The sequence below is a fragment of the Protopterus annectens genome, chromosome 3.part0 (genome assembly GCF_019279795.1).
Source record: "Protopterus annectens isolate FY-2018-M chromosome 3.part0, PAN1.0, whole genome shotgun sequence".
Lineage (NCBI taxonomy): Eukaryota > Metazoa > Chordata > Ceratodontiformes > Protopteridae > Protopterus > Protopterus annectens.
The window spans coordinates 1,652,445,744-1,652,470,997 of NC_056731.1; the positions used below are offsets into that span (position 1 = coordinate 1,652,445,744).

The 25,254-nt window shown below is 38.2% G+C and overlaps 1 protein-coding gene across 3 annotated transcripts in view; it reads right to left on the minus strand.

The window, feature by feature from the left end:
- Window positions 1-799: 799 nt before the first annotated feature.
- Window positions 800-25,254, minus strand: part of DPYS (dihydropyrimidinase) — a 779,854-nt gene continuing 755,399 nt past the window's right edge. For all 3 annotated transcript variants that reach the window (XM_044065690.1, XR_006364014.1, XR_006364013.1), the window contains one exon: window positions 800-1,586. The gene's annotated coding sequence lies outside the window, so the exon portion shown is untranslated. The remainder of the gene's footprint in view (window positions 1,587-25,254) is intronic.

The window sequence follows — 25,254 nt, forward strand, 5'->3', positions numbered from 1 at the left end:
TGAAACAATTTGCAAAGACACCTGATGCCCATGAGAGTAGCAGACTAAAGCAAAAACAGCTGTGCAAAATGAACAAAAATAGACAACAATATTTTGTGGACAGGTCAGAAAAGATGACATTTTAAACAATGTTGAAAATTGTACAGGTGAATCTATGTATTGTTAAAAAAATGTACCATGTATTTTCCACATGTGGAAGTAAATATCTGCCAGTATAAAAATGTAACATATCCTTATCCATTTTCTAAAATCATTTACAGGATTGTCAGATTAAATGTATTATACATAATCTACTTACAGGCTATTGAACCTCAGGTATGTATTCAGTTTAAGACCAGTTTGTTTTCATAGGCAGAGGTTGTAAAGGTGATAATAAATAAATAATTCTTATAGTTTCCAGTAACCCAGGATCATGTTTTAATATACATCAGGTGGTTTACTTCTGACAGAGACATACGTCTGAACATAGACTGCCTTTCCTAGATGTCTAAATTACTCTTTCTCTTTAATGCTGGATGAGTGAGGAAAATAATTGTAGTTTTTTGTAACAGTTCATTAAAGTTAGTTGTATTACATGTGCATTTACTGTATAACCATATAGCTCACTGAAGGTTGTTGTTGTTGTATTTTGACTTTTCCTGGTTAGGGGTCGCCACAGCGGAACTCCGGTTCACTAATGATTGGCAGTAGATTTTCACGAACGCCAAGGTGCCAGCTCGACGTTCAACCTTCAACGAAGGCACACCCATTTACACATGTCTTTCGAACGCCCATCCAACCGCGGGGAGGACATGCAGACTCCACCCAGAAGGCACTCCCACACTCCAGCCGAGAATCAAACGGGAGAACCTCTTGCTGTGAGGCAACAACACTATTAGCTCACTGAAGGTCTGCAATGGAAACTTTATGTGACCATATCATTAGCAGTGTTGAGCCATGACTTACAGGTTTTCATCTCTTTTTCTTGTCTTAGTAGTTAACTGTTCTTGCTTCTGGCTTACGTTTGCATGTACAAAATAAAGTACTTATAACTTGTTTATAATTTTGGGTAAAACAAAATATCCATTTTAAAAGCATTTGTTTCAAATACAGACCATTAAATATTATTAGTCCACTCAGGGTATACATTTTAGCTCTATCTGTTAGTTCTGTAAGGAGAATGCGATATGTTTAAATGCCTACTCATGAATTTCTTCGATGGAAATTTAGCCCTACCAGCATTTCATTGGTGACTGTGAGTCACAGCTAAAATAAAAAGCAATATCTAAAATTACATTTTGTATTTGGAGCAAAATATGAATTCAGGCAGACAGTACAGTTGTACCACATAAGCCACATCTATTAGATTATTTTTAGAAGTCATTTTATTAGTGTATATAAAATAATAGCACTGCATTTGAAATTAACAAAGAAATTGTAATGCAAATTTTGACACATATTATTTAAAGACAGTGCATAGTAATTGCAAGAGGTGCTAATGAATTTTGATACAATTCCAGGTTGATTTGTTTTGAAAGTTTCTTGAACCATTTAGAAGATGGTTGTGACCCACATTTAATACAGTGCCATTGCTGAAGGAGATAGTCCTGTGGGGTAAAAAAGAAGAGGTGATCTGTTAGAGAGGTCTGCTTGCTTCATTAAATATGGAATATAATATAAAATAACATCACAACTTTAATAATACAGGCCTTTAAGCGTTTCCCAGTTTTCATTTAATAATCTGCAAACCTCTCTTTCACCTGTATTAGACAGCCAAATTCTGGATCTATGCTACTATATTTTACACAGAATATATGAATGAGAACTTACCACTAGATCTATGATAACTGATGAAAAGACATTAAAATGAAAGCTTCTTGAAGCTGCTATTGTTTATATATTCAGTGCTTAAGTCTGAGGTTGCACAACTACAGAAGTAAGGGAATACTCATTCTGATTTGCAAATTATGTACTCCCTTACCACTGAGGGTGACTGTGCAACCTCAATGCTAATATATTTAATTTATTTATTTACTGACATTTGTTTACTGGGAAAGTCCATATAGACACAGGTGCCTTTTTTTAGTGGAAGCCTGGGGAGGAAAAGTCCAAGGTAACAAATTTAATGCAATCAATATTTACAGTAACAATTTTATACTGCAGTTACAGTGTATATATAGCATATTAGTCAGTATAATAAAATTTTTATGGATATTCACAAACCTTAACGTACAGCATTGTATTGGGAATTTACAGATAGAAGGGTGGTGTAAAAGATAGGTAGGAGTAATTTAAGAAATACATTAAAGTGAAGTATTAGGGGGGTAAACAATAGTTTAAGTGTTAAAAGACAAATAGTGATAGAATGGAAATTTGGTTGTGCTAAATTAGAAGTAGGTAAAGTAGTTTAATTGCTACAATAAAGTAAAGTATTAGACGGGGATAAGCAGTTTAAGTGATTTAGTACTTTAAGAGGGAGGTATATAAAGGTGATGAAGGATGTTAGGAGAAGCCATGTCTCAGATGAGGAGCAGGGACAAATGCATGAGGCACAGAGAAATTATTTTAGTACTATTTTGAAAAGATACTTGACTTGATTGATATACATATTTTATTCCAACTACATTATTGAAGTAGAGGCTGACCACAGCAGCCCAAAGTAGTTGTTCATCATTTGACCAAAGAGGATAATCTAGTAGATAGAAGTAGAGTGTGGAACTAATTTCTGGAGTGGAAAAATTGGGTATAGATGATTTTGTGGGCTAAGATGAACTGGGTATAAGACAGGTGGTGAGGAAGCTCAAGCCAGTTATGTGGTTTTAGTGCTAAGCAGTGATGGGTCTGGAAAGGTTTTTTGAAAGTAAATTTGGCAACTTTGTTATAGCATTGTTCAAGTTTAGAACTAAGTGAGGCTTGTAGGTTGATCATGATAGGGGTTCCGTATAGTAGTGAGGGTAAGAGGTAAGTGGTAGCTAGAGTTACCTTGGCAGAGTCTCTAAGGAATTTCTATACTCTATGAAGGGTACTTGGTTTTTGATGGCTTTCCTTAATGCTGTTGTGGATATGTAAATCAACTTTAAGATCGTCATCAATTGTCATACCAAATAGTTTTGTATCTGAAGTAACTTCAATTGTATTATTTAAGGAATAAATTTTAAAGTTGTTTTTTTTTCATGGAAACTGGATTTTGGAAAAAAAGAGAAGTAATTAAGTTTTTTTTTTTGGGGGGGGGGATTTAGTAGCAGGTGATTATCCTGTAGCCAACTTTCAATAGAGTTAAAGGCTTCTTGAGTAATTCTCTGCAGGTGTATGAGGTTATTTGAAGTGCATATCAGGGTAGAATCATCAGTATATTATATGAGGGAAGCTTGCTTAGAGAATTTACGTAAATTTATTGAAAAGTAGAGGGACGAGAATGAAGCCCTGTGGCATGTCAGTATTGACAGGAAGGAAGTGAAAAAATGTGGACAGCCATTTAATAGCCTGGTATCTATCAGTTAAGCAGTTGTTACATCATAGTAGTGTGGAGTATGATAGCCCTAGGGAAGGTAGTTGATAGTGAAGCTTTTTAGTGAGAAACAAGATCAAAAGCTTTAGAGAGGTCAAGGAATACAGAGGAAATGAGTTTGCCTTTGTTTCTGACTTTGTTAATAGTATCTATGAAGGTTAATAAGTCCATGGTAGTGCTAGGTGTGGGTCTAAAACCATGTTGTGTCAGAGTCTGGAGCTTTTCCTGAAGGATGTGTTCAAGTAGTTCTTTGCAAATACACTTCTTCAGAAATGTTGACAAAGGAGATAATATGGCAATAGGTCTGAAATTGGTTATATCAATTAAGGTTTCTCCTTTATGGAAGGGGTTGATTAATTTTTTTTTTCCAAAGAGAAGGAATGCATAATTCCTTGATAGATCTATTAATCAGGATAGACATACATAGGATAGGCTATGGAAGTGGTAGCTAGCTTGATGTTCTGATGGGAGATTATCTAATGAAGGAGAACAAGGTTTCAGTTTATGGAGTAGCACTTTGATGTTGGAGGTCTGGATGGGTATTAGGGTGAAACAGAGAGTGTTTGCTATCTGGAGATAGGGCATGCTAGGATTGTTAGGTGGAAAATCTTTAGTAAGGGCTTTAATACTTTCTATATAATGTGTGTTAAACTGAGCAGCTATCTCAGAGGAAGTGTTATTTGGGGCAGGATTAGAAGTGGTGGATGTTCCAGGCTGGAGTACATTATTAAAAGAAGACCAGAATTTTTTTTAAGCTTGGAACATTGATTTAGTAAGGGGTTATTGTAGTAGATTTTCTTGTCAGTGTTAATCTGTCTTTTATTGTAGTTGTGTAATTCTTTAAAGTTAAGCGTTATGGAATTTGGGAATAGGTTTAGTATAGGGTAGGATTTCAAGATAGTCAGGGTATTATAAAGCTACTCCACAACCTTTTTGGATTACTTCCAGCCCTGATGATATTATAACCAGGAGGTGAATTTCCAGAGTCAAGCATATGGGGTTTTAGCCATGTTTCAGTTATGGCAAGTATATCTGGTTTATTGTGTGAGTTCCAGCCGTGGAGTTCTGAAATCTTATTGTAGATGCTTGGAGTACTTATGAAAATCAATTTAAGTAGTTTGGGTGAGTTTGAGGTAGACTGGTTGAGTTCTGATGGTTTTGGTGATGGTGGTATTATCCATGTTTTGGAAGGAGATCAGTGGGCTGAATAGGAAGGGTTTTTTTTTTTGGGGGGGGATGAGTTTTGGAGGCTATTGTGGAGTATGAATGGGTACAGGGACTAGGGTTGGGGTAAATATCCCCACAGAGTGATAAGAGAGAGAAAGATGGATAAGTTTGGTAAGCTTGTTCTGGTTTAACTAAGAGTGAATTTTATTTTGGTGTGGTAGGTACTAGTGTTTAGTAATTTAAATCTGAAGTAAAGTTTGGTTGAGTCATTTTATATACTGGAAGTGATTAATGGTGAAGTGGGGTGATTTGAATGGCTAGACATGAAGCAGATAGTGGGAGAAATGTGTGCAAGATTAAGTGATGTATTATAATTTGCAAGATGATAAAACAGGAAGAGTAAAGATTCAGCGCTATTTAAGAGAAGCATGGTATGTAGGTTTGTGGAGAGATTGGCCAATGAGTCAGGAGCTGCAATACTGGGAGAACAACTATAGAGGCGTAGGAGTAGTTAGATGAGTGGGGTTGACTGAGTAAGTTGTGATCACTGGGGTCAGTTAGTAAATATAAGGGAGGAAAGAAAGTTGAAGTGCTTAAGTGCAGACTGATGGTTTAGGAGTTGTGTGTGTATTGTTGTGCTTGGGGTACATCCATATTTATGTGTAAGCATTTAAGAGGGGTGGGACATAGGTGGAATTAGTAGTATTCAGTGCTTGCAGAAACAGAGTAATAGGTGGCACTTTGAACAACTGCATCTTTTGCAAAAATGTTAAATTTCTTTTATTATGTCCTACCAATGAAACTTAGCTAAAACTCTTGCCTTGGGTTTGTCCGCGAAGAGCCTAGGTATCAATAGCTGATGCACTACTCCCTATTTCTTTTTATTCACTCTAACAGCAAGGCAATTTGTATTTTAAAATAAGGAGAGGAAGTATGGATATTTGTGGTAGGTTCCTCTCCAACCACAATAATTATATTATTTTTCTATCTACTCAAAATTCCATCTGCCCACTGAGTCTTATTAAAATTTAACTGACTTACCAGAAGGTCAGCTAAATCAAGAGTTTCTTGTCTAGCAGTTTCTTGTAAGGTAGAGTGTTCTGCCCTTTCTCCTGCTAGCACAGGCACTGGTCTTCAGTGTCCCATTCTCTTAGGAGAGGTAATTCATACTAGTAATCAATGTAACCACCAGTTGTTTCCTACTCCGAAGAGATCTAATCATATTTTTCTGTAAGAGGCTCAGCGTCTGACACACCTTTTTTTCCTAATTATCACATTCATACCTGTTTTTCCATGGTTGCTACCTCTTTCTTGCCATTCTGTATCCACTGAAGCTTTCCTTTACCAGAGTTTTTAGCTGTAGGCCCCCTATACACGGAGGACTTGCAGTAGATATTTCTTTCTAAACAACCGTACTTGCTATTCTACCTTTCTGGTTATGGTTCTTTACCCTTGAGCTAGTACCACTCCCCATGTTAGCCATACTTTATCTTCTGGAAGGGCTGTATGTTCTTCCTCTCCTTTTATGCTTATTCATATCCTTATTCCCTTTGGACTTTCTAACACTATTCCTGAGTGTTTACTGTAGTCACATTTAGTAATGTTCATGATTGTTGTCAGTTTCCCTTCCCCTTTTCAGAAGAAGATAAAGGTAGGACCATGGACTAATTTTTCTAGTAGTCTACTCCCTTAAGCTGGTGATATGATTTTATCAAAAGCACTTCCCATTGTTTTTACAATTCTTTAAAGTGAGGAAAGTCTTTCCCAGTTTTCATGTCATGTTAGGCCTGTTAGCTGTAATACCTTCTCAAACAAAACTTGGCAGCCACTAGAGCAATGGGATATCATTTCTTGACCTATAAATTGATACTACTTCCACAGTCATGGTGTTCCGTTGAAAATATAGTGCCATTTTAAAAGGGTAACCATACCACCAGAATTTAACAGCCATTGTAATTATTTTCCATCTACTAAGAAAGTATACTTAGTTTAGCAGTTGCACAATGCATAATGCAGTTTTAGCCACTTTAGCAGAGATCATATACCATTGCATAAGGTCTACATCATTTGTATGTCTTTCAGTAGGTTTCACAGTTGTATCAAAATTGACATCCCTGTTATAGAATTTGGCAGTATGGCCCCTTTTCCCATACACAAAACAAAGTATATCTGAAGTTGCTACCTCAGGTTTATTAACTGATTTCTCCATTGCTTTAGGCAAGTCACTGTATACAGACTTTTACCTCCCTATTGTCGCAGCCACTATTTAATCATACTCACTGATGACTGCTGAATTTGTCAATCTCCAATATTTCTACCTGATTTGTTTTCTAGTTGGACCCTACTGTGTTCTAACTTAGGACCTGCTGGAGAGATGGGTATGTATCCCAGAGACTACCCCGTCTATGGAACAGGCTCCCCATCCTCCCTAATCCAATTCAAGTGCAACTTGGACAATTGGATGGGAAACTGGAAATTCATCCCTGGTTTTGCACCCATGTCTTTGATGCAAGCAGGTAACCTGTAAATGGTTCATCTCCCAGGCCCATACTTACACTTATCAAGGGTATCAGAACTCGTCAGAGATTTGGGATGCATGGCTAGGCTTAAAAAGGCCCTTGTGATTGTTAGCCTAGCAAACACCTATGAACCTATGAACAACTGGGAAATTGCTGCTTAGTTTTTGTAAAACATCTACTTATAACAATTTCAGGCTTGGGTCTCTGCTACAACCACAGCTTGAGCAAGCATGCATTTTTTCTACTTTCTCATAGTCCTTGTCATCTGCTCCTTTCATGTCCATGACTGTTCAGAGCAGATCCCATTTTAGTTGTACAGAAAGTGTGTGTCCAGTCAGCTTCTCCCTATACTTTCTGGTTGTATGTAAATCTCAAAATATTTCGCCTAGGTCAGTGGCTTCAGTGGTGACATGGCTCTTGGCATCATGATGGAATTTGTGACTCCAACCATGCCTATAGCAGTGTCAGTGATTGCTTACAGAAGTTGCACCATAGTAGTCATTTTGTCGACAGTGCAGGAGTAACTGACATCTCTCAGGAACATAGCACAGGCTTCTGAAACAGGTGCACTCTCTCAGGAAGACAATACAAAGCTCAGAAGCAGGGATATTCTCTCAGGATCATAGCACAAAAAATCAGGAGCAGGTATACTCTTTCAGGAAAATAGCAAAAATGTCTCAAACAGCACTACACAAGGAACAGAAACAGATATACTCCTTCAGGAATGCAGTTTCCAAAAGAGCAAATGAAAAAATATATATGCTTATTTTTGTAAAAGTTACTGTGTGCTTCAGTGCAGCACTTAACTCAGCAAAGGTTTCAAAGTACCAGTGGACCACAGAATACTTTTATACACAGTGATGGGCTATGGACTTTAGGAAGGCCATTAGCTCACTGGACTAAATTAATGAAATGCTCAGGGCACAAGGTTTGATTCCTTCAACTTACTTTTGCCCACCATGTGACTTTGAGCAAATGAATTAACCAGAGTGTGCCTCTGATTCACCCCAAAAAGGAACAATTCTGTCTTGTGGGCTTAAGTGTGCAAAATAAAAAAGTAGGCTGTAGTTTAACTGGCATTCTCCAGCAATGTGCAGAATTATTGTAGCTGACACCAGAGTGTTTTATATAAAGTAGTAGTTACACAATGGAACTGAAAAGCTGGATCTTCCAAAATGAAATTAATATCTGTGGTCTTTAACAAAAAGTAAATCACCCTGAGTAAATCTGGGTCATGAATACAACATAAAACATGGAGTCTCTGATTTTGTTCCTCTCCAGACAAACAGACTCCAGCTTTCTTCATCAGGTTGGCCTAATGGTTAAGGTGTTTGCCTTGCAAACACAAGGTGCAGAGTTTGAGTCTCACAAGGGATAACTGGCTAGGCTTTAAAAAAAATGGCTCGCAAGGGCAGTTAGCCTAGAACTAACCTAAGTAAACTGTCCTTTGGATAAACTCCTCTTCTTCAGTGCCATGCTCTATGCAGCCATCCTGTCTCTCCAGTAACATTCTCAGGCTTTCTGTCAGATTTTTCTGACTTGGATTACACAGCCATTTCTTTTGTATACCTTTGCTGACACCTGGGTCTAATTCTCAGTCATATTTCAATTCCCTTAAAGACATTCCATTTACTCGCTGAGTAAATGCAAACAATAATAGTACAAGTTTCACATGCACAAGAAATCTACACATTCTAGTGGTGAAAACCGCCATACTTTATATATATATATATATATATATATATATATATATATATATATATATATATATATATGTATATATATATATATATATATATATATATGTATATGTATATATATGCTTTATATATATATATATATATATATATATATATATATATATATATATATATATATATATATATATGTATATATATATATATATATATATATATATATATATATATATATATATATATATATATATATACACACACCCACACACACACACACACACATACACACATACACACACACACACACACACACACACACACACACACATATATATATATATATATATATGTGTGTGTGTTCCCTTCACATGGTCGACATTTCAGAATGTTGACATTCATATATGTGTGTTCCCTTCACATGGTCGACATTTCAGAATGTTGACATTCATATGGCCGACACCATATGATTGACATTCAAAATGTCAACCATGTGGAAAAGGCATCACCGTACAGTGCGGAATGGAGTTGATATATTTAAGTTCAGGGGGGGTGCAGGGGGGCATAACCCCCCTGCTAGCAGTGTGAAGGTAAGTTCATTTATTTTTTTATTTTTTATTTTTATGGTCGATATTTCAAATGTCGATCATATGGTCTTGGCCCTATGAATGTCGACATTCTGAAATGTCGACCATATCAAGTATATATATATATATATATATATATATATATATATATATATATACACACACACACATATTTTATATATATATATATATATATATATATATATATATAGAGAGAGAGAGAGAGAGAGAGTGGCCATGGTGGTGCAGCAGTTAGCGTTGTTGCCTCACAGCAAGAGATTCTCCGGTTCAATACTTGGCTGGGGTGGAGTCTGCATGTCCTCCCTGTGGTCATGTGGGTTTCTTCCAGGTGCTCTGGTTTCATCCCAAAGACATGCAGTAGGTGGATTGGACACTCTAAATTGGCCCTAGGTGTGAGTGTGTGCATGTGTGTGCCTTCTGTGGAAGGTTGGGTGCTGGGCTGGCAATTCAACACTGTAAATCTTCACTTCCAATCATGAGCCGACAGATGATCAGCTGTGGTGACCCCCTAACCAGGAAAAGCCGAAAGAAGAAGAAGATATATCTATAACACACACAGTTGTATAGGTGTGGTAAATATTTTGAACATTCAGAAAATCCAGAAATTGAATGCTACATAGTTACACATGCCTGCTAATGAGGCTTTGCTAGCATCTGTGTATGGAAGTTTGTGGTACAGCATGGGGAGGAAATGTTTCCTTTCCCCATTGTTTAATTATCTTAGAGTTGGTCTATATAAGTGAAAGGGGGAGTGGGTTATACAGGGGGGCAGGCTACCCTCATAAAATAGCTCTTTAAGATTTTTTTTGGAGTTTTAAGCTTTTGAAATTGATGTATATATGTAATTTTAGGTAGTTATATCAAACATTCAAAATACTGAATGTTGGTTTCATCAGTTTTGCTGGCTTTACCAGCATCTGAGTGTGTGTGAGTGTGCTGTACAATGGGGACTGGAAATGTATCCCTTCCCCACTTTTGTGCGATCTCAGAAATGGTATATATAAGTTGCAGGGGGTGTGAGAGGGTGCAGGTTGGGCTTGCCCCTTCATAAAATAAGTTTATTTTTTTTTCAACATTTTATTTTCAATGTTTTTAGATTGATATTTTTGCATTTAGTATTTATTTATTTCACTGTTAACTGATACTCTCATATATATATATATATATATATATATATATATATATATATATATATATATATCGGGTCTATGTCATTTTTCCCATAGCAATAGTTCCAGTTAACTGTAGCTCATTAAAAAACTTTGAACACTCATTGCAAATGATGTCAATATACTCCAGGAGGGTCTCTTGCAAATCAACGACTGGTGAATTAGTCACATTCTCAAACTCAATGCAGAGAAATGAATCATTTTTCCCTTCGGCATAAACAATGTCCCTTCACACTATCAAATCAATAACAATACCCTAAGTACCCACAAAGTGGTAAGAGACCTAGGATCACAACTTGACTGCAACTTTAACTTCGACCATCATGTGTCTACTGTAGTGAGGAAGGTTTTCTACATAGCACACTTGATTAGTAAAGGCATCCCCTCGAGAGCAAAATATATTCTCTATACTCAGCACTAATCTGGCCCATAAATGAGTAAAACAGCCCATTTGGCATTTACTGTACCAAGTGACTACAGCAAATGGAGAGACCTCAAATGCTTCTAACAACTCCAGCATGTACACAGACCGAATAAAGTCCCTGACACTATAATCCGTGTCATATAGACTTCTTAGGGAGAATTATGCCTGGCCTACAGAGCAATCCAAGTCCCAAACCTTGAACTTGCTGCATATCAGTAAATCAAACGGGACTATGGCTATCCATTTCAGGGACCTAAATATGGCCTGCAACTTAAATAGGATATGCTGGAGGGACAGCTTTATCTTCCAGTGACTGCTGCGTCTTTGGAGCAGGCTACCAATTCATATGAATCAGAGCACCTCTATGAAACTGTTCAAGAGGGACGTAGATGAGTGGATGGGGCACTGTAAATTCTTTCCAGGGATAATGCTCACAACCCTCCTAAACATGGGTAGTCATCACTAAATGCAATCTTGGGTACTGACTAGCATTTTCATGGTATTACATTGGGATGAAATGGCTAGGCTTAAAATAACCTCCGGGTTGATAGCCTAGTAATCTTTTATGATCCTATGATCCTGTGCAACACCTGATCTTATAACCGGGAGGCAGATACAACCATGGGTCCTTTGGGGGGGCAATGGTCCATTTTGCATTCCCTTACCATCATGAATGGGTTGTGGTTGATAGTTTATGTTGGTCAAGCTGCATATTGAATGAAGTGTGAATCAGCAAATGTTTGTGTGTGTATACACACACACACACACACACACACACACACACACACACACACACACACACACACATGTTCACTGTGTATGTATGCATTCGTGTGCTACACTGATTGCCACGCCATAATTCCATATCTAGTGCTTATAGGGCATCACAAAGTATCTTCTTGTTCTCCTTTTTTTTCTGTCTCTTTCTCCATATCTACTACCTTCTTTTCTATCGTCCTCTCTCTCTATGAGGTGTGCAGCTTACTATGTTGGCATCACTGAAGATTTCCTATGGAAAACATTTCTGACTGCTGCGGTGTGGAAACATCCCTTGCACATTAAGACAACTATTTTAGCCAGGCTGTTGGCAGGATTTCATTTCTGTTGATTATTAACTTCCAGTTTTAGTCCTTTTACTGTTAGTCACATTTTGCTCTGCTTCTTCACACTATTTTATGTACAACTTTTGCACTCTTGTCTTACTAACCTTTTTATAGAAAGTGGAACTTTCTTTCTTTTTATTCTCCCTTTCTTTCTCTTATTTCAGTGCATAACTATTAGCTCTTTATTTGCGTCAAACAAAACTATCATTGCACTGCTAGATGTATGCCAATCATAATGTGTAAACTTTATCCGGATCAGTGTCAGTTCCAGATAATGTTTGTATTCTAAGTTCCATGCTCCTGTCAACTCATAGGTTTGCACACATGTTGTGAAGTATTCTGGCAACAGTAATGTCACATACTCCCTCTCTATTACTCTGACCCTTTTATACCCACCTTCCTGCCCTAAACTGAAACTATGACAGCTGTTATTGATTTGTTTATCAATCTTTTATTGAAGTAAGGGAATGAATCCCCATGGTCCTTTTTCAGTATCAGCACAGAAAAAAGATACATACCTAACTAGTGAAAATAAATTAGTAAACTAATTTATTCATTCATTCATTCTCCAATTTCATATTTCTGTAACACAAGGTCATGTGGAAGCTGAGGTTCGTCCTGGCACTCAGTAGGCATAAGGCAGACAAAACACAAACCACTCAGCTAAAACTCACATGAAGGCAGGTTGGGCATGCAGACTCCACAAGAATGCTCTCTAGCTAGGAACCAATCACTGTGGGGTAGCAACACTAACTACTGCACCATCGTGCCACCTACATTAATGCAATTAACAATAAAATACTTCCTAAAGTGTCTAAAAGTACACCAGAAAATAAAAATGCATAAACATGCCATGCACATACGTGACTGACTTATTTTTGTGTCATACTATTTGCAGGAGTGAAAAACAAATCATTTATACCAGGTGATCATATGAGATTGATCATAAGATAGCTTTTATTTCTGTTTTCTACATTAAAGTACTGCATATGTTTTTCTGTCTGATGCATACTGTTGTAAAGCAAGCAAAGCATTTTGTGGCATATTTGTACTGCTGAGCAACTATGCATTTAAATGAGAAAAAAATGCATTATTGTATCCTTTGGAAGGCCACTTACATCAGGCAACTACCACATTGACAATACACTGCTAAGAGTAGACCCAGCTGTTCGGGATTTGGAAACGTATGTGGATAGTGACCTAACCTTTGACCAACATGTATCCACTGTTTGAAGAAAGTCTGTATATATGACATAGTGTATAAACAACTGGATTGCATCTAGATCTAAAGATGTCATGTCACACTTTACTCAGCCTTCATTAGGCCCTCATTAGGCCAGTCATTGAGTATAATACCCCATTTGGCATGTATCACATGCAACAACTGGAATTCCTACAGAGATACCTTTCTAAAAAGGTACAGCTCCTAACAATATACCCTACATGAACTGACTCAAAGGCCTGTCACTATACTCAGTATCCTACAGACTGCTAAGAGGTGACCTGTGTCTGGCATACAAACCATCCTCAAACCCAATACTTATGGACTTACTGCATATCAACAAATCAAATGTCATCAGATATACTCAGTCCAGGGATCGAAACCTCTTCTGCAACATCTACAGAATGGTTTAGAGGGACAGGTATCTCTCGCAGAGGATACCACTGCTCTGGAACAACCTCCTCATCCAAGTAAAACAAAGCTCATCCCTGTCCATATTCAGTCTCAACTTGGATCTATGGATGGGTGATAGAAAATTTACCTCATATCTGTTCCATGTAATACTACTGGACAGAGGCATCTACTAAAGGCGTTATCCCATGCATGGGTCCCCTCATGTTATCTATGGCGTAATTCCAGCTATCTTCATTAGGGTAACATATAATTATTGACCATGGGATAGGTAAGGCCAATCTAACACCAAAAGGGACTGCTTAACTCTGGTACCAAAAGGAAAATTGAGTAGTCTTAAAATGGCCCGACAAGGGCAGTTAGCCTAGTAACTATGAGCCTATGAACCTATGAACTTGTAGCAGTGAATGCTATCTCCTTTCTGTACATTTCACATTGTTGAAGTTGTGAATCCTGATTACTTATAACCAAATTTAGTTCTTCTTTTTATTAATGATACTACCCCAGTGTGAATATAATATAATAGTAGCACATCAAATATTATTACATATATAATATATTGGTGGGATTGGTGGAATTTTCATCAGATAAAAGATGTGGGAAATCATGAACATTGTATGTTGTGTTAGAAATGCTTTCTAGGTCTACTATCAAGTTAAATGACCCAGATCAGCCCTGTAGAATTTTTTGTATCATCATATTAATTGTTAACTTAGCTTGAATACCTATTTAGTTGTGCAGTCGTAAGATATTTCCATCTTCATCATTATAAGATAAGAAAGCTGCATAGAACTGTTATGGACAAGGTTACCATGCATTTGAGTTGACAGAAGGGCAGGGTACCTGAAATGGCAGCATATAGCAAACTGATTTTAAATATTATTCAAATGCTATTTTTGGTTGTAGTGAAAAATGATTCTGATATATATATATATATATATATATATATATATATATATATACACACACACACACACACACACACACACACACACACACACACACACACACATTTTTAAATATTAGTTTCAGAGTATGTTGATGTAATCTATGTGTGAAAGTGTTTCTGTCTGGTCTGCCTGGGCCATCAGCTAGTTAGGAGTTCTAGCACAGTCTTGGTAAAAAAAAAAAACGCTGTTTTTTTCATTATTATCAAAACCCTAATAGAGTGACAGAAATAGATATACTACAGTCATGCATAAATGAGAGCTTGACTCCTTTACACAGCTTGTTTCCATGTTATCAGCAATGCAGTAAATAAAGAAAAAATAACTTAAACGTTTTCTGTGCTGTACTCTCTTTTTATAAGTCGCTTGAACATGGCAACCTTTTGAACAGTTGGGACCATTAGAGTAAGTCCTAAAATATAGAGACTAAATCACAGAAAAACAGGCTTATGTATACCAAGTGTGAGATGGTTATTTTCCAGAATATTCTCTTTTCTGTCAAATCTGGTGATCTTGGAGTTGGTATATATAAGTTCAGGGGGTATGGAGGAGCTTGCCCCTCACATTAAGAGATGCAGTGGGGCTTGCCACCTTGCAAAAAATAAATTTAAAGGACAAGAGAAATGTTTAGATTCACTCTTCTCCTGTAGTTTTGGTTCCCTTTTTTCTGGCTTGTCAGCACTTAACATTTTGGGTGCCGACATTTCAATAGGAAGCTCATTAAGAATGTAATGAGCACCCCTAATGTGTATTCACATACCCTATTCGTTTCTGATTTTCATTACCCTTTCTGACCTCACTATTTCTTCTTGTTAAACTGAGACTGACATGCATATGGTAATTCAGAGTGATTTTGTGCTCCTGAATTTGCCTGGTCTTGCAGGTACTGCAAAGCTGTGACTGATGCTTTCAGGTAATATCTGAAGGTCAGAGTGTCATGTGTTTTGAATAGCAATAGGAACTTCCCCTCCATCCTCAACACAAGCATCTATATTTTCAAATTGCTTTGGGAGGCAGGGTAAATGCTGCCTTGCTGGCAGAGTAAGAGAACTCTCCTATACCCCAAACAGAAAATAATACCAGAGTCAGATCACCATCCGTTGTAGAAATGGTGTCTAGACTTTCTTTATGTTCAGTACTAGACAAATAAATAACCCCTCCTAAACAGTTTTGTTATGCTATGCAAGGTTCTTCCTGTCTTTTTTAAATGTAGATATTCTCTCAACAAGGTTCAGGTAAAGTATTCTGTTACTGACTAGATGATTAATGGGATTCTCCCAAACAGCTTAGTCTCTCCAAACAAGTGATGTACTGCAATTTTTTAGCTTAGCTGTTCTGTCTTTCAGCATTACAGGAGACAAATGTAATATTATATACAATGTTTCACTATACCAGAAGCCGAGTCCATTCTTTATCATGATGTTATGTTTGATTCCAGTTCCATTGTACAATGACTTGTATCCCACTTTTTTTAGAGTTATGAGGACTAAAGGTGCTCTTTATGAAACACTGACTGGACTGCAGACTGCAATGTGTCTTGAAGTATCCCTTAAGGTTAGAGTATATGAGGGATATTACATAATGGTGCAACGCTCTTCGGTTGCTGCCTTTTCAGTAAAGAGAATGGCTGGCCAAGTGCTGCTACCTGGATGTCTGTATTAGGGTACCAAGCTGTGCTCTGTTTACAAATGGAAACTGAATCCCATAATTAAACTACAGCACATGGAGTACATGGTATTAAGCATGAATATAGTGATGATCACATCATCAAATTGTTCATGAGATTTTTCGAGTTTACAGCTCATGTTGCCTGTTACATTTTTAGCCTTAAGAGGCTACAGGTTAAAAAACAAACAAACAAACAATGTTTTATAAAAATATTATTGGAGCACTGGGGGAATTTTCAGTTAATGTGCGCATCTCTTGAGTCATAACAATCACTAAAAATGAGGAAAAAATGCTACCAAATTGTAATTTCTGGTGCCCTTATCTACCAGAACACTCATCATTTTCACACAAACAAAATGAAATGAAAGTTAGAACACTTCAACAAAATGAAAATGAATTTCAATAAATAAAGCCTCAGCACATCCTAAAAAAGCCAAAATGATTGCAGTTAATACAAAACAACAATTGTTACTTCAAATCCAATTGAAATCCTGGACTGTTGAAATTTTCCACCATGCACCCTTTGTTCATCATTATAAACACTATACCACTCCCAACACTTTAGTTCTATAGGACAATCTAGCAGAAAGCTGACAGCAGTGGGTACAGAATGATATATTTATAGTATCACAGAAAAAAGTTGTTGTTGTGTCTTTTGGCTTTTTCCCAGTTAGGGGTCGCCACAGCGGAACTTTGGTCTGCTAATGATTGGCAGTTAATTTTTACGTGCTGAGTTGTCAGCCCTAACGCACAACCTTCAACGAAGGTACGCCCATTCACGCATGTCTCCATGCAGAAGACGCTCTAGCTGAGAGTCGAACCGGTCAGCGTCTTACTGTGAGGCGACAACGCTACCGCAGCACCACCACCACGGGATAGTATCACAGAAAAAAGTAAATAAATAAAAGCTGCAACTTTCCTTCACCTGTCAGCGGATGATGCAATTAATGTATTAAGCACAATTAATATTACTAAAGAGGAATAATGGTAGAGTGTATGAGATCTATCATATAATAATGCCTTGTGATTCATTTACTATCATGTCAGCAACAGACATTGGTCATTATTTCTCATTAAGGCAAGTTCTAGTAATACAGTGATTCTCAGAACTCTACTAATTGTATGATTTAATAAAGCCAACGTCTAGGTTTGGTGGGCTGCTTGATTCATTGCTAAGAGACAGAATTATCTATGACATTGCATATAACAAATTAAGAAGCACACCTTTGTCAGAATGTGCACTGACTCTGGAGAAATTTGCGAATGTGTTTAGAGTACCAGAGTTAACCAGTATGCAGATAAATTAGCTTCATGAATATTTATTTGTCTGCAAAATTAAAATGAAACTATTGCCCGCTGGTACTAGATAAAAATGTAAAGTGGAGGCAAAATACAAAAGCTTCATAAATGTATGGCAGCAAATAAGGTTAGTCATTGTTAGGGTTGAGTCTTATGACAAAGTTAAAATGATGTGTAACTTATTGTATTAACTCAGAAACTCAGAAAATGTCATTTTTAAGTTGCAGCTTTTTGATAATAAGAAACTATGTCAAGCATGTTAGAGAGAATGCAAAGACACTTGGTCACCCTAAATTTTTTTCTAAAGTGTGGAAGTCAGGGAAAAAGAGGGTTGAAAATGTTTTGCGAGTTTTTGCTGCAAATAAAAGTAATGGTTGCTAATGTGAATAATTCCCTAAGAGATTCACAGTAGGCAGAAGATGCTCTGTTAATGTACTTGATACATGGGCTGGGACTGTACACACTATGTTTTGCAGCATATAGAGAAACATCATTGTTGTCAAAATGAAAACACTGAACTAAATGTAGGCTAGATACTAGAGCACAAAAAGTACAGTTTTGTACCTACCATAAATGTAGATGTTCGAGGATCCACATTGCTGCAGTCCTAACTATTGGGGTAGTCCGCTGTCCAGTCCAGTACATCAGGGTACTAATTATCCTCAGTCTTTTCTTGCCCCAGATGTCAGAAGACCCTGAAAAGATAAGGCCAAAACCCAAAACTCCAAACATACCTGCACCAAAAATATGTACAATATATACAAAATTAGCAGAAGACAACCTCACCCACACAACCACCCCTAAACACAGAGGGGAAGGAGGAGGAGCAATGTGGATCCTCGAACATCTACATTTATGGTAGGTACAAAACTGTACTATGTTCTTCATTCCACATTGCTGCAGTCCTAACAGAATCCCAAAGCAGAGGTAAGGGAGGCTGGCAAATCATAAGGAAGCAGGAACTGACAACATGCCTTGCAAAATAGCTGTGGCAAAACCAGCCCTAGACTTAGAGTAGAGAGGAAGGTGATAATGCTTAGAGAAAGTATGCACTGAACTCCAAGTAGCTGCCTCCAAAATATCCTTAGTTGCCACCCCTTAGAAATGCTGTGGAAGTGGCAGTAGCCCTAGTGGAATGAGGCCTAATCCCAGCTGGAATCTCCTTGCCATGATGGGAATAACAAAATGCAATGCAACACCCAATCCACCTAGAAATAGTTTGTTTTGACACAGGCTTGCCCTGTGAACTCAAAGCAAAAGAAACAAACAACTGCTGAGACTGCCTAAAATCCTTAGTCCTGCTCAAATAATAATTGCCTGTGTACATCTAAAGTGTGCAAAATCTTTTCCCCTTTATTTTGGGGTTCTGCATAAAAAGTAGGCAAATGAATAGTTTGGTTTAAAGCCACACTAGAAACCACCTTAGGCATAAAGGAAGGATTAGTAAGATACCCTATCCTTATGAAAAATCAAAAGGCTCCACTGCCATAAGGGCCTGCAACTCAGAAACCCTTCTTGCAGAAGTAATGGCCAACAAAAAGCAGTCTTCCATGACAAGTATTTCAATTCAGCAGTAAAGGTTGTAGAGTAAGTTTCTCCAACACAAAATTGAGATCCCAAGCAGGAGTAGGAGCTCTATGTGGGGTCTTATATTCTTTGCCCCTCTAAGAAATTGCTTGAACAAAGGATGCGAAAACAATGGTGGGTCACAATCATAGTGAGCTGAAATTGCCATGAATCTTAATGGAAGAGAAAGACAAACCTTTGTCCAATAACTCAGTAAGATATTGAAGAGCCACACTCAAATTAGGCTCAGAAATCTCCAAATTGTTTGCTGCACTCCAAAATAAAAATCTCTTCCATTTTTCATCACTTTCCTTGTACTAGGTCTTCTGGCTTCCATAATCACATTTAAAACTTGTTGAGGAAGTTGAGACCTGCTGTCTTTCAAAACAGAATATGCCAGGCTGTTAGATGAAGAGAGTGAAGCTTGACATTGAGCAGATGACCGTCCCTCTGAGACAACAGATGTGGAATCAAAGGTAAAGGCCATGGAGGCTTCCTTACCAGACTCCTCAGTAATGGGTACCAGTGCTGCCGAGGCCAATCTGGAGCTATTAAAATCATCCTTGGCTTGTCTTGTCTGACCTTTAGAAGCACCTTTGGAAGAAGAGGCAGAGGTGGAAACGACACATGAAGATTTTTCCAACTGAAAGAAAGAGCATCCACTTTCCAAGCTGTGTGATGAAACCTCTTTGTGCAAAACTTTGGCAGCTGGTGGTTTAGTGGAGAAGCGAACAGATCTATGTCTGGAGTTCCCCATGACACTGTCAATTTTGAAATACATGAAGATCCAGTTTCCACTGGGGGATCCATGATTTGTCTGCTTAACACATCTGCTAAGGAGTTCTGTGCTCCCGGCAGAAACCTTGCCTGAAGAGTTCTCCCATAAAATCATTGCTTGCCTGCACAATGGGTAAGAATGTTTGTTTGTTGATGTACCACATGACAGTTGTGTTGTCTGTTAGAATCAACACCTGCCCTGGAAGAAGTAATTCCTTGAAAGCCATTAATGCAAACTGGACTGCTAACATCTCTTTCATGTTGATATGTAGATGCTGTAGTCTGGCAGGCCACTTGTCTTGTATCCACTTTCCATTTAGATGAGCTCCCCAAGCAATGTCTGAGGCATCTGTCGTTCAGAGAGTCCCTTGTTTAGGTGACATTCCTGAGCCCACCACAAAAATTCCTTTTGAATGCAAGGTATTATTTGAATGACAGTGTCCAAATCCTGGCAGTGCTGTGTCCATACATTTTTGAGATACCATTGCAGCTTCCTCATATGCAGTTTGGCATTGGGAAGCACCAGAATACAAGATGCCATGAACCCTAAGGCTTGAAGGACTGTCCTTGCAGTCAGCCCGGACTGAAGAGATAGGTGATGGAAGTAACTGGAAAGATTCTTTTGTTTGTCCGGGGTTAAAAAGGCCATCTGGGCTGCTGTATTCAGTCTCACACCCAGAAAGCACATGTCTTGAGAGGGTACTAGACTGGACTTTATTTCGCTCACAGAATACCCTAGGCATCTTAGCACTGCTATGACATATTCCAAATGCTGTAGAAGATCTTCCTTTTCTTGAGCCAGAATCAGGCAATCGCCCAAGTAAGGATAGATTTGAATTCCTTTTAGCCTGAAGTAAGCTATCACTGAGCCAGAACCGTAGATAAGCAATGCAGAGAACTGATAATGAGAATTTGATACTTCCTGCAAGTTAGTCTTATAGGCACATGAAGGTAAGCTTCCTTGAGATCTAAAGTTACCATCCAGTGATCTTTGCCCAGCAGAGGTAAAAGCTGTTGTTTTGAACTTGGGAATGTCCAGATAAGTGTTGAGGATAGATAAATCCAAAATTGGTCTCCACGTTCCCTTCTTCGGTACTAGGAACAGGCGAGAATAAAATCCTAGGCCTCTTTCTGGTACAGGAACTGGCTGAATGGCCCCTATTTGGAGCAACAGAGAAATTTGCTTGTGAGCCTCTGTTCTTTGTAGAGGAGGAATGTCTGGCATGCCTTTGAAAGGAGGCAAGGTATGGAAATAAAACCTGTAACCGTGGTGAATGATATCCAGAACCCATCTGTCTTGGGTAATTAAATCCCAATTTTCTTTGAAAAGAGACAGCCTTCCTCCCAAAGGTGCTGCCAGGCGAGAATGAACTGGCAGCTGGAAGGCAGGTCATTGGGTCTGCAAGGACTGACCCCTGCCCTCACTAGAAGTCTGAGCAGGGGAACTCCCTGTCCTAGGCCTAAAGGAACCCTGAGCTCTGCCCCTACCACGCCTAGACCTACCCCTAGACTGGGAATCATAAGCAGGATAAGTCCATCCCTTAGAAGGCCAATTTCTACTAAACGAGGCTGCACCTGCAAAAAATCCTTAACAGTTTGCATAGACTTAGCCTTGTCCTCCATTTTCTTCAAGACTGCTTCCACAGGTGAACCAAACAACACATCAGACTGTAAAGGAGCATCCAAAATTAACATGCTCAGCTAAATTCTGATCTCTCAACCAGGCGAACAGAACCAGTGGCAGCCAGAGGCCTGCACAGCATCAAAACCACACTGTAAGGAATGTTTACCCACCTGTTCAGATACATGAACTAAATCCTGCAACTCTTTACACTCAATACCTTCCGCCAGAGCATCCACCTTAGATTTCAGTTGTGAAAGGAGATAATTCTGATATTTTAACATGTGAAACTGACAATTCAACGCCTCATGGCTAAAGTGGAAGAAGTATACACTTTCTTTCCCCATCTATCCAAAGCCCTTGCCTCTTTATCAGGAGGGACAGGATTTTTAACAACTGAGGCCTTCACACCTTTAGGCCCCTGAGAGACAGTTTCGGGTCTGCCAGGACTCTTAAAAGATACTTATGAGCTTCAGGCACCCTATAATACCTATCCGGTTTAACTGGGGCAGGAGACAAACAATGAGGATTCAGGGAAGTCTCTGCAAAACCATCTTCCACCACATTCAGAACAGGAGGTATAGCTAAAGGCCTATGCTGGGGTAAAACAAGAATTCCTAAGCCTCTTCCTGGAATCAGAGAAATCTTGACCTTCCCATTTAAAATGCTCCCTCATGGAATGCAGAGTCTCTGAAAATGAAAAATCCTCAATCCACATCAGAATCAGAATAAACATTGCTCAAAACTCTCAAACTCAGGTTCCACCCTAGGCCTCTTATCAGGAGGGGCATAGAACCTCTTATCATAGTAATCAAATCCTCTGCCATTTTAAGCATATGTTTCTTAGGCAAAGACCCTGAAGCACTAGGAGAAACCCCACTGAAGCTAAACTAGGCCTGCCTCTCAAAGAAGTCTTGGAAACAGGGGAAGAACAGCCACCTGAGAAGCCCCTCAGCCTGGCCTACTTCCTGAGAGGATACATCCTGTAACAGTAAAGTTCCCCCTGAGACCAAAAAAACACCTGGCAGAACCTCCACAAAGTATGATAATCCCTATGAGGTATCTGTTTAAATACAGTTATTCACGGTTAAATACTGAGGCAAGAAAAAGGAATGAAGAACATCAACATTATAACTGAAAGCTTTTGCAGAAAAGTTGGCTTGATAGCTTAATGTGTGATTCAAAGGATCCGTTACTGATGAATTCTAACCATAAAAATCACTGGGTTAGATTGAACTGTGTTTTGTTCATCTAAGTGAGCACAATTTATTTTTAGGTTTTGTCACTACAGCAATTTAATATATTGAAAATACATGCTTGTGAATAATTAGGCATTATGAAATTAATTCATGGTGTGCAGATACAAGTGTAGAGTTCTAGAGGCCACATTATAGTCAGTTAAGATGATGGGTCAGTGATTCTCATATTCACAATGAACATGATTCTCATGTTCATAAACATATTATTTTTACATTTATGCAAGTAGGCATTAACAGATTCATGTGAATAGTCTATTATGCCTCAGAGGCAGTGTAGTGTACAATGATGCAGGATCACAGAGTGCAAATATTTCATTTTATATTTTTGAACAATTTGCTGATTTATTTGCTAGACAATTTAATTCATGACTTTACCTATCATACTGACAGTGACTTATAACTACAAAATGTTCATAATATTAACCACTGCTGCAGTAGCCTTAGCTATATGGGCTATATCCTGCCATGGATATAATAGCTGACTAGCTTCCAAAGCATCAGGACACATTCTGTGTACTCAAACTGTTAGACAGCTTGGGCTGAGCTGTCAAGTATGGGCACCAAGCCCTTCAAAGCTTTATTGTCACTGAGGAGTATGCACCTCTAAGGCTTCTGAGGATCAACGGCTGGCTTGGTGCTGTTCCTTTCCTTGGCAGATAAGCTCCCTTTAAGTAAAAAACTTCCATCTTCTAAACATTGTTTGCCTTTTATCACTTTAATTTTCATTAAAATTATTTTAAAGCTAGGAATTTTGTGTTTTATGGACTGTCACAAGACTGCGTCATGCTTTTAAATGGAAGTGTTTTTTTTCTGTCAGTTTAAAAGTTGTGTAAAGTAACACAAATCATTTTTCTGTGGATAAATTGTGTTTATTTTACTTTTTTGGACTGGCAAAGTGTTGCTTTTTACAGTGTTTTTCTGTGAAATAGTGACTTTTAAAGACGTGTAATTTTTACCAGCATTGGCTGCTTGTCTTCCCTGGGAAAGAGGCACCATTTTCAGCTTGACCATGGAGCAAACTACTGGTTCCATTGTCAGTCTTTCTTCTAGCCACAAAAAGAAAAAGTTAAGCAAACAGCCTTTGCCACCACAGCAAGTTATCGATTTGCCTCTGGTGCATGTGGGTGACTCTGCTTTGGCCATTTGTTGTACCTCAGACCATTCATCTTTTAACCAAATCCCTCTGGTGTAGTCCTACAGCCACTATGGACTAGGGGTTAGCCACATCCTCTAAGGCTGTTGGGATCCCCTGAGAGGCAAGGGAGAGCCTGGCAGAGAACATGGAAGGCTGTCCTGTTTTGTCAGAATGCTTTGTCCATTCCTGGGGGAGCTGCTGTTGTCATTTATAACATGGTTGGCTCGATTTTTCCTGTCAACTCCCCCCCTCAAAACATTAAGCATGTGTCTAGTCCTCCCCAGATTTTCTTAAACAGGAGTGGTTTACGGGGTCTGGCTTAAGCTTTAATTCAGGCTATCAATCCTTCTTGCAAAGTAGTTTCTGGTAAAATAAGAGATACCTCTTTTCCTGAAGAGATTCAAGATTTTGAATCTGAACAGCAGATGAAGGGCTGAATGATGGCTGAATACAAACTGAGGACCTACGTGGATTACAATACAAAGAATATTGTGTATATAGCTAGATGCGATAGTTGCACAGCATTCAATGTAGAAAAAAAACAATAGATAGTTTAAATAAAGAATATTAATCACTATAGTGACATTCGTTTGGCTGTACAGACAAATGCATTAGCACATCACATACAGAAACATCCTGGACATAAGTTCTTTTTATCCATGGAAAAAGTCCATGTTAGTGCTAGAGGAGGTGATGTAGTGAATAAAACTGAAAAAGCAGAAACCAAATGGATTGCAGACTTACAAGCAGATAGGAACCCCGGACTTAATGGTGTGGTTCCTTTAAAGCCAGTATTAAGAAATAGGAATCTAAGGAAATTATTTGATTGGATCAGTTACCCTATAAGAAATGGGTGTGTTTCCTTAACCAACAGGATCTGAAGAAGGCATTGCTGAAAGCACTTATCCTTCTGTTGGTTTGAAGACAGAGACTTTTTGCTGCTATACTGTGATTTTATTGTTTTATTTGTTTACTTGTGCTGGATTTTACTTGTATTAAAATAGTGGGTGTTGATACTCGTTTTGGAATTATAAGGGTCTCTCTCTGTGGAGGAACAGCAATTTGTTTTTTCTTGGATTTCTGTTTTACACAGCTGTCCCTTGGAGAGTCGATATACATTTTGTTTGGATGTACTGTACATAGATAGCACTGTTATACCAGAGCTAAAAGATAAAAAG